This window comes from Mycteria americana, chromosome 5 (assembly GCF_035582795.1).
Source record: "Mycteria americana isolate JAX WOST 10 ecotype Jacksonville Zoo and Gardens chromosome 5, USCA_MyAme_1.0, whole genome shotgun sequence".
In the NCBI taxonomy this organism is placed as follows: Eukaryota; Metazoa; Chordata; class Aves; order Ciconiiformes; family Ciconiidae; genus Mycteria; species Mycteria americana.
This window is the reverse complement of record NC_134369.1, coordinates 2375204-2390104: the sequence shown is the minus strand read 5'-3', so window position 1 is coordinate 2390104 and position 14901 is coordinate 2375204. Positions and strand designations below refer to the sequence as shown.

The window sequence follows — 14901 nt, the reverse complement described above, 5'->3', positions numbered from 1 at the left end:
TCATCAAAAATGTTCGGTTCCTCAAATCCAGAAATAAAAACTGTGCAATGTTACAGTCAGAACTGATTTCCAAGTGTCATGCATTGTCCTTGCTGTTGCAAGAGAAAAAGGCCTGTTCTGCAAAGAACAGGTCACCAACCCGCTGTAACGAGCAGGGTATTTTTCTTATTCATTGTACTTACATGTGCAAAAAGTTTGTCTGGTGAAAATGTAAGATGCTGGTTACTTTTTCAGGCAAAGCCTCTCTGGCTCATACAGCTTCTTCCCCTTCCTCCCAGAAATCCCAGCCCTCTATCTTGGAATTCAAGCTGTTTCGTACGTGCCTTGATGTGTAAGTTCTCCATCCTTTAACTGGAGCAGGTCAAGCAGATCCCTGACAAAGAGCCCTGGAAGTCCGGAGCGATCTGCTTTGTTATAATTTTAAGTAGCACCAAAGTGTAACCAGGTTTACAGGAGATGTTCTAGAAGTTTCAGTAAAACTGCAAACTTAGGTGGACATAAAGTTCACGTGACCTTGCTTGGCTTTGTCTCCAGCCTGGGCAAAATGCAGCAATCAATCACAGATGAGCGTCCCTTTGCGGGTTACAATCAGCCATCAAAATCTTTCAAATACAGAAATTTAAGTACAGTTTTGCCCAGCTTTCTGAGGACCGTAACTAACTAGTTTCTCTGAAAATAATGAGGTGAAATCTTGTACGCTTTCTCTCTTCATAAAGGTCATTCAGTTGCACTGTAATGAGACACAAACACACACACACCCAAAAAAAAAATCTGTAAAACATGCTGGGAGCCTGCCAGGGTTTATTTAACCCAGCTAAATCACATCATTGACTACATGAGCACTTGGCAACGGAGAGAGGCCACGAGTTGGAAACACAGAGTTTGTTTCAGGGCAGATAATAAAACAATAGGCGGGAAAGGACTGGCTTTGCTTCTCTTCAGTCACTTGTTAGCAGGGACTGGAGTAGAAGCCGGAGGACCAGGAGGGTCAAAGACAGTCGGCAGAGAAAGGCATTAGCTGAAGCAAGTGCAGCAAAGGCAAGAGAAGCCTCTGGGCAGGAGAGAGATGGGCACGTGTTTTGGGAGGAGAAGCACAGAGGTGGGAGAAATGTGGGAAGGGAACCGGCTGAGGAGGGATGTGTGACAGACCGGGAGAAAAAATACCAAGGGGGTGGCGAGAGGAGAAAAGGCAACTTGAAATCAGGTGTCCCATATTCTCCCATTCATCGCTAGTATCCGCCTGGACAGCAGCTTACGCTGGAGACACAAGGCAAGAAAGGGCAGAGCAGAGGCTCAGAGGAGATGGCGGAGGCTGGCAACATCACTAGACATCTCGTGGTGAGCTGGAGCTCGCCTGGAGCTCGCCTGGAGCTCGCCCTCCCCCAGCTCCGAGAGCGGGGACGGTGCAGGGGAACACACACAGGGCCCTCCAGTCGTGCGTTTCAGCCCCCTGCAAAGCACACGCTTCTCCTGCACTCTGGCTAAAGCAGGTTAACGCTGTAGCATAGACCTTCAGCGACAAAAATTAACGCCACTGAAGGCCATGGGTCTTTGCCAGGTTTGTGAACTGACGTGAAATCTAGCCCCATGTTTCCAGGCAGAGGCACAATGGGAATTAGGGGATTTGCATTGAGATTTTTTCCTTTAAGCATGGATTTGAGGAGTCTAAGATCCCAGCTGCTTACTGAAATAGGGCTCAGGAGGCTCAGAGCCCCGGCAGAGCCTCATCAGGACATATCTCCAGGCACCATCACTCCTTGCTACGGGGGCTGATCACACTGGCTGGATTTTAGGTCTTCATTAGGGCAAAGACATCCTTTTCTTTCTGTAACAAGCTGCCATGTCCTAGCCATGGCCTCTTCTAGTAGATGCTTTCCTAAGAAAGCCTTCCTAACATTCCAAATGTTTTCTAGTTGTTAAAACATCAAAACCACATTCCTTATAGGACAGCTCCTGATTATTTCGTTCTTAAAAAAAAAAAAAAATTCAGTAACTCAAAACCAACAATTTTTCTCTTGTGTATTCTACCGCTCAATAAAACCATAACTATTTGTTGACCATAAAAATGCTTTATGTGTTTTTTTCCAGTCACATCCAGAGTCACTGCAGTGCTCAAAGAATCTCGGAGCACCTTCTGCAATACAAACCCACTAACTAGTAGCATGGAGAAGCCAACTGAGCTAGCTAGGACATTTCTAGGGTGGGAATGTCACCATCCAGGTCTGGCTCTGAGATCAAGAACATACGTTCAAATTCAGAATTCTTAAAGGGTCAGGGTAGGATTTGGCATAAAGGGTGATTCAACTCTGAATTTCAGCTTTAGTCTTGTAATTGCTCTTCTTATCAGTTCAAAATCTGATCCCAGACCAAGAACTATAAGAACGCTGTGGAAGCCAACTGTAGGAAAGGATTTGGGATCAGACTTGCTGATTATGGCCTCCCACGCTTTTCCTAACTATGTTTTTTTATATTGGAGCTGTTAGCTCGTGATTGTGGAAAGTCCTTTTTCCACTTCACAGGGTGCAATTAGTGAAATTACTTTTATAGCATTGACTTTTATAGGATAGATAGATTTCTTTATCAGCCTTCACACAGCCCAGGAACAATGGTGCTGCTTACCCCCATCTTGGGAAAAAGCACCGAAGAAAAGGATATCTTCCTGGAAAAAGATTTGCCTGGCCATTCAAACTCAGTCTCCAGGTCATTCGGGGAGGCAGCCAAGAACAAAACTGATATGAAAACTTCCATAGAAGCTTCTTACAGTTTGTCTAAAACTCAATTTTCTGCCCATCCGTGGCTCATCCAGAGGTACGGTAAGCAGCTTGCAGCAGCTTTTCTAACCGACGACTTCATCCAATGCTTCAGTGGGCTTTAGGTCAGCCCAGAGGCTTTAACAGAACTGTGGGACCGTGAAGTTCTTGCAAATAAACCCATCTGAACCGTACCACCAGACAGAGGAGCACACGACAACGGACAGAGGCCGTGACTAGGAAGCGCATAGGCTGTCCTAGGTTAGGTGACAAAACGATAGCCGGGGAAGGCCAGTCTATGCTTATCTGTTACCTTAAATCAATACTACAGTTTTCCAGAGTACACATTAATTGCTTCATAGGTAAACTCATTCTGCACAGAAAGCACTCTATGAGAAGTCACAGAACTCAAAACAGAAAATGACCCTACCTTGCCCCATTATTAGGCCATTTATCTGATCCTAGAATAAACACATTCCCCTCATACAAACACAGGGAGCTCTTACACAAAAATAAACTGTTACAAACTGATATATCACCTGGCTTTCTTCCCCAGGAGTACGACTCTTCCTAGAACCTCTGAGCATCCCAAGGCAACGTGGCTTGAAGGGGAACAAGGACCCGATAGTTCTGAGTTCACGTTCTGGGTTGATGCCTACACTCCAGCCACATCTCAGCCATACCTAAGGACCCTCTGCTTTTACACAGGGCTTGTACCTCTGCTGGGAATCCACAGGCATTAGTTGAAATGCGGCAAGCTAGCCAGTTTTCCAAGTTTTATCTTCCACAAGCTTAGGCTCAGCTTATCCAAAGTTCAGCTCATCCCTCAGCTGGGAACTTGGGAAACATACTGCCCCTGTGAACCCAACAGTACAAGTGTCTGGGTTGTCTTTTTTTTTTTTTTTAATTTATCTTAGTTTAGGTGTCAGTAAGTTGTGACAGACTAAATTTTCTATGGGCTAGTTGAAATTAAGCCTTTTCAATTCCCTCCTGCCCTTGAAATTAGCACATGGATGGTAAGGAATCTAAGACATGAAATCAACATAAAATACGCCTAATATTCTTATGTTAAATATCAAGCATCAAGCTCATCAGTTCCAACTCTATTTTAAGCTACTTAATAGCCTAAGAAAATAGAGATTTATGATTGGCAAGACCTGGAAAGAACCCTTCATCCATGAGAAACATTGCTTTAAAAAAAATCTGGTTTACTTACTCTGCAACGGCCCAATTCCAGATGTCTCAGGATACTGTATGTTTCACAACATACCTAGTGTGTGGCATCAACGTGATAAGAAAGGCGATCATGGTGCTCGTACATAGTTTTTCCCCAGATAGTGCAAGAAGGTACGTTGTCACGTAGCTCCCTTCTTGCAACAGGTTGTTTAAATTCTGTTCAGAAAAGTCAATGGCACGTTCAGCCTCTGAAGAAACTCAATTTTTAGTTCAGCATTTGTGCTGGTGTTATAACACATTATCATATATTTCATTGGGCAGCTTGAAAAAGCTGGCTGAGTTCCTCAAATATAGTATAGAAACATTTCCATAGTGCATCCTACTGATACTGTCCCTCTCTCCTGGCTGATTTGCAGTTTCTACAGAATAGGGTATAGGTGAAGTTGCTAGCTTCTTGTAAGGCAAATATTTCCTTCACATTTCCGGACAGAGAATCATCATTTGTTTGAAAACCATGTTGTAAATAGTATTAAGGGAATAATACAGAATACCAGAATTCAAAAGCAAGCCAGGAGATGAATCACTGCCCCACGGCAACCCTAACGCTATCCTGGGACAGATCTGTTCAACCCAACAGGATTTGGCTTTGCATAGCACGGTGCACAACGCTTCCAGCGCCCCAGAAATTTCGCCATTCAAGCATACTAAGGTCTGAATCGAGATGTCATTCCTCTTCTTCAGGAAGACGTTAAGATCCTCCATGATCCCCAGACACGTCAGTTGTTTAACAATATCTGAAGTCGCTTTCTACTGTGTGTGTTTTTAGAAGCACCACCATCCCCAGCCACCGCAGGAATCCAGTGATTCAGCTGGGGGAGTCACCGTCTCAGCCAGGAGCTTAGCCAGGAAGATCAAGCAAGACACACGAAGAACATTTTGCAGAATTCTGACTAGCCAGAGAAGAAAAGAGAAGACAAGTCATTACAGCGTCCTTTCAGAAAGGTGGTAAGAAGCCTTTCAAAGAGGATAAAGTTTACGATGCTGCTCAGCCTCTTGCTGATGAATGAGACGGGGAGGAGGAGATAATTATGAAAAGGTCGCATTTGTGTACAGAAGTTATTATTTTCACATTTCGCTTGCTGACAGAACTAGGCCAGGTGTGGACTTTGTTTCCTAAACACTGACCAGAAACAACATGAAAACAATTACTCCAATAAGAGCTACAGGATAAGCTCATTTATTTCCCATTTCAGACTGAGAAATCTACTGAGTCTGAACATAAATACGTCTCTGAGGTTGCAGCGTAGATGATTTATCTTTTCTACACAGGAATCTTTTCTACGTGGACTATGGGCTGGTCCATGAATTATCTACATTCACCTTGTTTCTTTGAGCAACAGCAGTGTACTCAAGCTGAGAATGTGAGTCATACAAAAGGTTTAATTTAAAAACAGTCTTATATAATCCTGAATAACGATATGTAGCAGACACCCATTTCGATGTGGGTTTATAGGAAAATACAGTGATAGTAGTCCAGAAGTTCACAAGATCCAGAAGAACAGCTTCAACATGTTTACCATATACTTCTCTCTTCCCTATAAATATGATGCAAAATGACCAAAGTGTCAGCCCAATTATTACTATAGCATATCAGTGACATTAACACACACACACAAATCTATCTGCGAGCAGCGCATTATCAAACAGCGCATTTTCTGAAATGACTTCTTTTTGACAAAGTCACTCCAGCTCCTCACAGAGGCACATCCAGCCCTCTGCTAAGAACCAGCGTTAGAAACATCGGCGCTGAACAGTCAAATTAACTACTGGAAATGGGAACAGAGGCGGAAAGCCCGTTGGCAAGGGAAACAACTACTAAAATGCATTCCAGCAAAAACAAACCACAAACACCCAGCCGTGACCAGCAAGATGAAATGCAGAAAAATCCTCCTGTCTGGGATCCTATTCTATGATATGCAGGCCAACTCATGATGTATATGGAAAGTTGAAGTTGTTTCCTGAAATATCTTGGTGCAAGTTTGATGATTACGGGTTGTGGATTATGGATTACTGATGATAAATTGACTTCACAGTAATGAGTGCTGTGTGTTGACATATATAAAATTGAACCATAAAATTAAGATGTTCCAATTTTTTACCTTCAGTCAATGTTTTTTTCTAGACTCAGGGAGAGAACGGACTCCCTGTCAATCAGGCATTAGATTCAAAGCCTTCTCTAGTCGCTGAACAAGTCCTGGATTACAGTTTTGCTCTGTATCGAAATGCTTTTCCTAGCACCCCAGGGAGACAAACTGTCCATGAGCCTGCTGCAGAATTAGACAGCATGCGTATCCAGTTCCAGCTGTCTGGTGAGAAGCCCAGTTTTGTTGGAGAAATACTCACAGGAGCTACAATAACTTCTGTTGCATTTCTGGGTCAGAATTAGCCAGTCAGTTTGGAGGAAAGGGGTTTTTTTTAGCCTGGGGTTAATTGTGAGCTACCAAAAGATAAGGGTATCCAGTACTCACGATGCTAACACGAATGGCAATATCCTGCTACAACTACACATCCTGAGACAAAGACATTATTTTTAGGCTGTACCTATACTTGGGGACTCCACGCAAGTCAGCAAGCTGTGTTATAAATAAAGGTGCTATCTAACCCCTGTGGAGGTTGCTTGGTTGCAAATATGAGGAGCTCCACCGGTGTGAAGGATGACTGTTTTCTTAAATACCCTAGGTTTTTGTAACAGAGCTCTACCACCCACTCCGAACAACTGTTTCCATCTCAAGCACAGGCTACTTGGGTCAAGCCAAAGCAGCCAAGGGAAGCTCAGCAGAAACCCAAGACTCTCAGGAGAAGAGTGGGAAAGAGGTCAACGAGAAGGATCCTCACACAGAAGCACCACCCTTGCCTGAAGCGTCGTTCTTAGCACGGTTAGACAACTATGCAACTTCTTGGCCAGGTGCTGAATTTGTGTATGACAATGAGAAGATTAATCACAGTAATTGCTTGTGATTGCACACATCCTAGCTGAAATGGGTATGGCTGGTTTACCTGTCTGATTCATTTAATTCAATTATCTTGCACTCAGATCTGCACCTTGTTCCATTAAGCAGTGACCCGTTTTATATAAAACATAGCAACCATACTGCACTTCCTCTTCTGTGATTTTTCCCTTATTTTCATAGTGACCAGCACAAAGCCAGAGCCCACGTGCATGGGTCTAATTCAAAGAATGCCTGACAGCCTTTGGGTCCAGCCCAAATCAGCCTACTTCACTGGGATTCTTCATGGGTTTCATATCAGCCCTTGTCTGTGCCATTTCACTGCCCTTCTACCAGAAGCCTATATAGGAGCTTCTGAAATTGTTTTAGGTCCCTTCTGTGCCAAACAACATCCCGGATCAGGAAAGAACCTCTGGTGAAGAGCTCTGTGAGTGATTTTGGGAGTCACTGCTCATGGAGATGTAAAAGTGTCAGCTGAGACAAGAAGAACACGCTTAGCAGAGTAATTAGACCGATGATATTATCATTAGAATTAGTCCAGAAAAACTGTATTTAAAACAAAAAATAATCCTTGCTTATAGATGCCTGATAAAACCTGAAAATTTGGTTTCTAAATCTGCAGCAGATGCTGTTGGTTTCTCAGCTGGACCCAGTTCCTCCTTCTGCCTGGTCCTATAAGCATCTCCAGATAAATCATTCTGAGTTGAAATTACCGCCCTTTGCAAGTCAACAGACCTTTAGGCCGTACTCATGACGCCAAACGGACCTAAGCAGCAAAGCCTATTCTTCACCATCACCCGGGGCGGCGGGGAAATAAAGTGTGAACATAAATGAAAGTGCTGCTGCCAATACCAATTCCAATCCCTTGCTCATTCTTGCCTCCCGATCCCGCTGAAGCCCACAAAATGCTAAAATTAAACATCTGATTTGGTAAAGGTATGTAACTGAAATGCAATCCAACATCACTAGAGGGCAAGGCATCATCAGGATGACTTTAGAACTACAGTGTTCATTGCAGCATTCCAGCATCATGACTCCTTTCACATCCCTGCAAAAAATCAACAATTTGCCTAATAACAAAATGTCTGGGCTTGAATGTTGCAACATGAGATTCCATCTCTCAGCTTGGGCAAGTCAGGAACTAGATGATATTTAAAGGCCCCTTCCAACCCAAACCATTCTATGACTCTATGAACATTTCTGTCTGCATAATAGAAAATCCATCAATAAAAAGCAAAGAGATGTCAATAAAAAGCAAAGAGATGTTGCATCAGTCTGCTCTGGGATGCACAAATGGATCACACACAAAACGGGGGATAGAGATTAAGAAGCAATTTCCTTTCCGCAATGTCTCTGTAACCACCTCTAAACAGAAAGGGACAATTTTCAAGGTCTCTATTGAAATATTTTGTAAATGCACCCGAGTTTCAGGAAGAGTCTCACAGATGTGTTGTTGAGACAGTGACAAATCACAGCGTGGTAGCACACGTGCTGCAGTAAGAGGGTTTAAGATATTTGTGCATTTTGAATGTGTAAAGCCAGGCTTTTAAAATCAGCATAATGAAGAGAAGCTAGTGACACTACTGCTGACAACAGCAAAATTACTTCTGGGTTTTCAAAACTCAGTTGGATAAAGCACTGACCGGCCTGACCTAACTCAAATGTAGCCCAGCTACGAGCAGGGAGTAGGACTAAATTACCTCCGGAGTTTTCTTCCCTCTGTGCAAATATCCTGTGGTATTTGCATTGCATGTGAAATGAAAGAACCATCTGCTGCAAAGGAGGTAAGTTTTATCCCATCACTCAGTCACGGACCCAGTAGCACCAGCCCAGGCCAAAACAATTGGAGGACTACGCGCCACGGGGAAGCTCAAATCTTCTCAGAGTCACTGAGGATTTTACAGAGCTTGTTGTAGTGTCTGATGTGTCTAAATTAGTTGTCACACCAGGAGTCCCTTTGCAAACCAGAAGTGTCACTAAACCCACGGATATGCAATGGTCTGGTCAGAAGAATGGGGAGCTGCAAAGCCAACCTAAACTGGTGGTTAAACATGAGGTCTTCTCTTGGCACATGCATATCATTCCAGTGCTAGATGAACAAGATCTGGTCCTCACGTCCCCTCTGTTAGTGTTCCTAGTGTAGAAGAGTCTTTAGCCTTAATGCAAGCCAGAGCTGTCAGGCTTTTTGGGTGGTCCCAACACTTCACCTGCCCAAAAGCGCTCTTGTCATCCACTCATGGGACCGTTAGACACTGCTGCAATTCCCACTGAAACATTATTTGTCAAGCGCCCTGCACTGCAGGCAGTTTGACTGAAAGCTGGATTAGTGCTTCATTCCTTACCATTTTCGCCAGCTGGCATTCAGCGGGTGGCCTGACAAAGGGGAAGGTCTTCAAAGGCAATGGACAAGACACCTCTTCCAGCCCCAGCTGCAATTCTGATGGAGAAAGAGCAAAGGCGTCTTTCAACCGTGACTGATGTACTTGTCCATTAGCACGAGGCATCTTAAATTGACTCTAAGGTGATTAACAGAGCAGAATTAGCAGAATGAGCCAGGGGAATTAAGGGCAAAGAGCTGTCCGTGAGCCAATAGCACGTCTACATCTGCCAGAGGAAAACGTGCAGTCCCAGAACTCAATTGGAAGCATAAATAGGAAACAGTAACGAAGTCTCTGGTATCGTACATTGAGTTAAAAAGCTGATGAGGTTCTGTGTGCCCATGTGAGTATCACTGAAAGCTCTCCCAGTAGCACAGGAACGAGTGCTAGAGCTTTCACTGCAGAGGTTTCTAGGGACCACCTCCAACTTCTCTTTCAGCTTCCTTTTCACAGCTCCCCTCTCTGAGACGGCCCCATGGGGAGCTGTTTTGAGGCTTACTGCTACTCCCACACAAAGTGCTGTGAACTGCTTTCCCATCACTGAAGTTACTTGTAAGTAACCAGACATGTACCAATGACTCAACTGCTCCTGTTCAGCTAACCCAGCCTGATATCTTCTCCTACAAGGGCATTCATTTCAAGTTCAACCTGGCCAAAAGAAAGCTAAGAATTACCTTTTCCTTCCCAAACTTCCTCTGCTGTCTCTCTGCTCCATCGTGCTAGCTGGCACTAACACATCTCCTGAGCCAAGGCATCACCGTCAACTCAGATCTGCCCTTCTTCCCTCCGCATCCAGCCCACAACTAGACCTAGTCTCATTTCCTCTACATTCTCTTTCCTTTCTAATGCGCCACCAAATGAGTTCTTTCACTTCTCTCTTCGTCAGGTTGTGCACCGCATACCTGCCATCTCACCCGTGAAATCATACCGAGCTATGAATTCTCCCATCGCCACCAGTGATCCAGCACAAGTTCCCCTCCAAGGGTATACGCCACTCCGTCTTCCTGCTTCTCTCTGATTTCGTCTCCTTTCACGTTCCCTCTCTTGCCTCCTGACACTGCCCACTAAATACACTATTTAAAGCTTTCCCTGTTCTTCACCTCAATGCCTTCTGCCACACTGTGCGCCCAGATCCCCTGCGATGGAGGGACCTGCAGAATATACTATTACTTGATATGTAGGGAGGAGTTGGTCTCTTTGGACAGCTGCTGTGAAGAGGATGCTGAAGATCCTTTGCTGCTTAGTCAAGCTCCATGGCGCACAGGCTTTGCAGCTGCTTTACTGCAGTTCCCCGTGGCACACATCAGCCCTTCTGGAAGGGACCTCACTGTCCACTGAGCCCTGTCCGCTTGACCTCACCACGACGTAGATAATGGCACACTTTAGCCTTCTGCTTGACCTAGCCCCTCCAGCAACAGGCACGCAACCGTAGCATTGGTTACCAAGCACTGGACCAGGCTGCCCAGGGCAGTGGTTGAGTCCCCATCCCTGGAGGTATTGAAAAGACGTGTAGACGAAGCACTTAGGGACATGGTTTAGTGGTGGACGTGGCAGTGTTAGGTTTACGGTTGGACTCGATGATCTTAAGGGTCTTTTCCAACTTAAATGATTCTATGATTCTATTTTGCTGCTGAACAAAATTCAAATCATTACAGCCACAGAGCAAGCAGGGCTAGAAGGCATCTTGCTATCCAATTTATCTCTTGCAAACAGGAATTACCCCACTGGGGGCCTGTTCTGGCTTCTGACAACCCTGCGAATGTTATATAAACCAGCACAAAGTCCATCTGCCTTAATAGGCTGGCTACAGTCAACCTTTCAGCTCCTTTCAGGTCAGCCCAATAACCCTTGCACAAACACGGAAATATTGACATGACAAATAGCAAAACTGCCCTCTTGGCTTCCAGCAGCAGTGGCACCACAGGGACTGCTCCTATAAGGAACTCGTTGCCTTGGCAGAGCTGACCAGCCCAGCCCGCAGTGCCACGTGCACATTGAGAGTTGTGCCAGGACATTGACTTCTTCCTGGCAGGGCCACGCTCCCCGAATTTCTGAAATGACTGGAATTTCCCCACGGCTGGTAACAGTGGTGTCTATTCTCCAGTAACCCTCACTGGTTTGATACATTTATCATAAAAGAAGATTACTGGTCATCACGAAAGCTTTGAAATAGCTGGCTTTTTTGATGCCATCGGCTTACCTCCTCCCTTCTTGTCTGCACCTGAAGCAAACAAACAAACAAGAAAACCCCTTTCATTCGTTGGTTCCTGGAAACATACATCTCTGTGCACATGGGGACAGCCTGACCGACTGTGCAGAGACAGCCTGATTTACAGCCCTGGGCAAACCTTGGGTAACTTTGAAGGCAGGGTAAAGGACAGGACCAGCAGACCCAAGGAATTGCCATGAGCAACCACATCTCTAGGTCCCTCATCCTGGTTTCTCTCTCCTTGCCATTCGAAGTCTACTGGATTCTGCACTTCAACACGTATTAACATTTAAGTACCTAAAAGCACCTCATTGTGCACAACGCTAACCTCCATGAGAGATGCAAAATACCCCTGTTCTGTTCCAAACCCAAGCTCCTTTGCAGTCCAGGTTAAGATGCCTCATTTTGGACCTGCAGACCCTTATCCCTCCCAGCCATGAATACAGGCAGAAATGCTCAGAGCCCACGTACAAGTAGACCAAATATATCAAGCATACATACACACCTTATCACTCCTACTATGACTCTAGATAGAAGCCATCCTAAAAGGTGTGCCCCAAATGTCCACCTCATGGGGGAAACTAATCATCTCCCAGTTTGACAGATGGGGAAAGTGAAGCTCCAAGACAGATGGCTGAACTGATACCACCCAGGATAATCTACACTAGAACTGGTGTAGGAAAAAACCCAAAACCACAGGGAGATCTCTGGTGCCTTTTGCCGTAACTGCCAGACTATTGGTGTTTTGGTGCCACGCCAAAATGCCTCACATCCTGCCAATTTGGTTATTGACAATACTAACAAACATCAGAAGCTGCTGATGAAGATGCTGGCGGCACAACGGATATACCATGAAGCTATGTGTACATTTGTCCTGGTGCATCTCTATACCTATAGCACTACTACAAAACATCATTACTCAAGTTGGCCAAGCCCCTCTGCATGAATTGTTACAGGGACGACAGGACCACTGTCCTTCACAGCACACCCGTCTCTGGTCCTACAGTTACCAGGGCACCTCCAGGGCGAACAGGCAGTCCACTCCCACTTGCCCTTTTCCTCATCAGCTTCAAGAAGAGATCAAGGTCACACACGGATGCTTTTCTGCTTACAGAGCATGAGAATGCAAGGGGAATTGCACAAAGGCTGATTTATGGACAGGGAACTCCAGACGTGCTATAAAACCTTTATGCTTTATGGCAGGGAAAAAGGATTTAGGAAGGAGAGAGGAAGGAAAACAAAATCCTCTCCGATGGTTTTGCTCATTGTCCTTCAAGCAAGTCAAACACATCTATGAAGGCAGATGTTTGAACTACCATCCCTTTGGAGCTCTTTTTTTGCCCAGGACAGGCTAGCAGGCCCTACGTCGCGGGACAAATGGGTGCAAGGAGAAATGCTATTCATACAGCAGCATGTACAAGAGGACCCGGAGACTCCGTTCAAAGGACATGGAGAGGGTCTGGCAACTGGACCATGGTTTATTTCCGAGAGGGAAAACAGCAGGAAAGCTCTGATGGAAGAGGTGGGCAGATGGGGATAAGGGACGGGGCTGATGTCTTCTCAGACCGTAGAAGCTTAGGAGCCAACCTCATGGTGCAGCTCCCAGCCACAGGAGAGTTTCTGAACAGCAATCCCTACTGACTCTAGCGAGGACATTACACCTCAAGACCCAGACATAGCAAATCATTCCCCGTCTCTCACCTGGCCATCCTCATTGCTTTGCAATTCCTCAGGCTTAACCAAGAATCTCTTAAAGAAATCCAAATCCTTCTTTTCCACATCACAGACTTACTCGCCAGTTGCCTAAGGAGAGTGGCACCCATCTAACACCAATTCCCATTGCCAGCAGGGGAGGAAGGCTGCAGAAATACACCTGCCAAGAGGCTGCAGAAGACAGGCCAGCCAGGCGCGATGCCTTCACGGAGGCAGGAGCAGAAGCGAGGTAGGACCCTGGAGATGCTCCATTCTCGCAGGGTGGACAGCGGAGGAGGACATTCCCTGCCTGGTCTGCCTGTGCCCTCTTGTGGCTGCCTGACCGTGCTGCACAAACCTCCAGAGAAGGACAGGCTACTCTCTCCCTTGCAAAGAACGAAGGTTCTTGTATTACTTTTTAATACAGTCTCTGTAGGATCCTTAAAAAAAAATAAATTATATCCCACTCTGGAGACAGCTCTCAATTCAAAATTTAGCTGCTTAACGCAGGACAGGTGAGGAGCTGAAAAGCACAAAGCAACTTTACAGTCATCTGAGCACAGACAACAGCCCCCGCCGGACCCACCAGGAAAGGGATATGCAGACACGGCTTTGAGTCTGGCAGGAGGACAGCCCTTCTATCCATCTATCTAGATGGATGACTCCATCTATCTGCTGTTGGCCCTGGTGGCTGCCCGCCATCTCCTCCCCGAAGCCCCCGTCCACCCAGGGGGATTTGTTCTGGCTCTCCTGGCAGCTCCCCTCCGCTCACACCCCGGCTCTACTCCGGCGCTGGCAGCGAGGGCACAAGCGGGACGGGACGACACCACCGGCTCTGTTCCTGCTTTGCGGCAGGCAGTTGGTTTCATTCTCCACGCCAGGTTGACATGTCCTATAAAATCGTGACGCCATTTGAAAAACGGTAACAACATTTTAGAAAAAGGCAGAGGACTTTTGGGTAAGCATCGCTGCTACCCGTTGGGGTTCTCCACATCCCAGAGGCGGCAGCCCCTTCCTCTGGGCGCTCGTTGAAACCGAGCTGCCTCCAGCGCCCTTCTCTCCCTCCCGCGATGTCAGGTGCCAACGAGTGCGAACGCAGGCGGGGAAAATCTTACACACCCTCACGGACCTGAACAGGCCAGGGAAATCCGAGAGCAGCAGTGAGGGACCGCTCATCCCATCAGAGGGAGGCAATGCCCACATTTACACCGGAAAGGAAAGGGAAAAGGATGACAGGGAGAGTTAAGGGCCTGGCTAAGAGCGTCTCAAGGCACTCCGGAGAGGGAGGAGGACCCGGGACCACAGCTCCTGGCTTTAAACGCAGCGTGGCGAAGGTCACGGTGATGTTTCTGTCACTCTGTCACAGCAAGCACCAGTGACTGGCTCTCAGGGTCGCGTGCAAACTGGAAAAATGGCAAAGGCCCAACCACCCTTGCATCAAGCAGAAATCCAGAGGAAGCCCACGGGCTTCAGTGGTTCATTGCCCCATGCTGGGGAGAACCTCAGCGCTGCGCACTCACCCTGCCTCACCCAGAGACACAAAGTTCCCTGGGGCCAGTCTTTCTCTTACTCATCCTCATGCAAGTTTACCTTTACTGTAAGGAGCAGCCCCAGGCCCCAGAACCACCACTACCATGAGGTCCAATGCTGTTTTCTGCTCTGGCTGTACCTCTGTTTCATCTCCCAAA

General features: G+C 46.3%; 1 long non-coding RNA gene across 1 annotated transcript in view; it reads right to left on the bottom strand.

The window, feature by feature from the left end:
* The window catches only part of LOC142410067 (uncharacterized), a 44671-nt gene extending 30895 nt beyond the window's left edge, over positions 1 to 13776 (bottom strand). Inside the window, exons 1-2 of the long non-coding RNA XR_012775818.1 lie at positions 9277 to 13776; positions 3967 to 4876 (exon numbers count right to left, since the gene is read on the bottom strand). This is a non-coding gene — a long non-coding RNA (uncharacterized LOC142410067). The remainder of the gene's footprint in view (positions 1 to 3966; positions 4877 to 9276) is intronic.
* Between the last annotated feature and the right edge of the window lie 1125 nt (positions 13777 to 14901).